This window comes from Peromyscus leucopus, chromosome 13, assembly GCF_004664715.2.
Source record: "Peromyscus leucopus breed LL Stock chromosome 13, UCI_PerLeu_2.1, whole genome shotgun sequence".
Classification (NCBI taxonomy): domain Eukaryota; kingdom Metazoa; phylum Chordata; class Mammalia; order Rodentia; family Cricetidae; genus Peromyscus; species Peromyscus leucopus.
The window spans coordinates 24,456,632-24,458,555 of record NC_051074.1 but is presented as its reverse complement, the minus strand read 5'-3'; positions in this window follow the sequence as shown (position 1 = coordinate 24,458,555).

Here is a 1,924-nt window from a genome sequence, read left to right as displayed (position 1 = left end):
TGATCAAAAGCCCAAATTCAAAGTCTCTGCCGAGATCAAGTCAAACTCTTAACTATGAATCCTGGTAAAGCAAAAAATGAAAATGTTTATAAGTCTAATGGCTGGGAGTAAACCTTCCTATTCCAAAAGGGAATGATGGAGGTATGGAGAGGGTGAAAGAAACCAAAGCCAGGACCAGATGCAGCAGGACAAACAGGAAATAATGTAGCTCCATGTCTGGCGTCAGAGTCTATAACACCATGATTTGAGCTCAAAAGACTTGAGCAGCCAAATTCCCATGGCTCTGCCTTTTGCACACTGGCTTCTCCTTAGCTGGCTCTACCCACCGCCTGCAGACTTCCTCCGCAGGCATTCCACATTTCTCACCGTTGCTGTGACGAAACACCATGACCAAAGAACTAGTTGGGGAGGAAAGGGTTTATTCGGCTTACACTTTAGCACTGCTGTTCATCACTGAAGGAAGTCAGGGCAGGCACTCACGCAGAACACGATCCTGCAGGCAGGAGCTGATGCAGAGGCCATGGAGAGGAGCTGCTTACTGGTTTGCTTCCCTGGCCCACTCAGGCCACCTTCTTATAGAACCCAGGACCAGCAGCCCAGGGATGGCACCACCCACCATAGGCTAGGCCCTCCCACATTGATCACTAAATGAGAAAATGCCTTACAGCTGGATGTCATGGAGGCATTTCCTCAACTGAGGCTCCTTCCTCTGATGACTCTAGCTTGTGTCAAGTTAACATACAAAACCACCCAGTACACTGACCTCTTCAACACCCTGAAGTCTCCATAACAGGCTTGGCTTCACCCTCATAGCTTCAGGCATTTCCCTGTGAGGGACTGCCTGCAGGGACTCCCATCCTACACTCAATCTTAGTCTTCTGGGTCTTGCTTTAAAATCATGAGGGAAGCCTCCATGATCCTACAACTCTTACACACTCTGCTGGCTTGCAAAATCAACACCAGGTACACAAGGCCAAAGTCTACCTCCAACAGCCCCCTCAGATTAGAGATGCAGCTGCTTCTACATTCCTCTGATTTACCCCTAAAACACTCCCCTTGGCCCAGCAATAACAAAGGCCACTAAGAAGTCCATGCATATCAGCCTTCCGTCCAACCCCTACCAGGGATGCCCCTGCCTGTCAAAGCGCACTGGAGGTTTTTAAGAATGCTCCCAGCGTTCTCTTCCCACCTTGCTCACCAAAGTCTCCCTAGGATCCTTCTAACAAACCCCCACCCTGTGACCTAGCCCTGTTTTCCTAGCTGCTCCTTCTGCCTAGAATTCGTTTCCACTCACACAGATCAATCTGTTCTACCTTCCCCTTCTCAGTAAGTTCTACGAACAACACAGCCCAGCACATCCCGTACTTTCCACTCTGTTTGTTTTCTATTTTGCTTCCACGTAATATTTATCATCTTTCAAACCACTAAATAATCTACCTCTGTATTAGTCACCATTTATTGATGGGTTCTTCCCAACTCAGTTATAGGATCCACATAGGATCTACACCCATTTGGTTTACCGACTGTCCGGTGCCCAAACCCTACCTTGCATAATCAGAGCCTACGACACTTATGGTGTGGGAAAAAGAAACTGGGTATTAAATATTGACTTACTGGATTTTAAACTATTTATTTATTGAATTTGAAACTATTTTACTTCAAACAATTTATTTAGTTCTTTAATTTTCTAAATGTACTGAGGAAGGAACCGGGACTCTTAAAGAAAAATAATTCACTCTACCACCAAAAATATACTGGTTCTAAATTTCCCCTCTACACACCCTTTTAAGTTTCTTTAGCTCACATCTGTGAGATTCCATGAGGTAAAATGGAAGATATTTGCTCACAGCATTTGCAAATGCTCCCTCAGAAGAATAACGCATATTCCTCAATACACTGAACACAGCTCGTTCCTTATCAAATT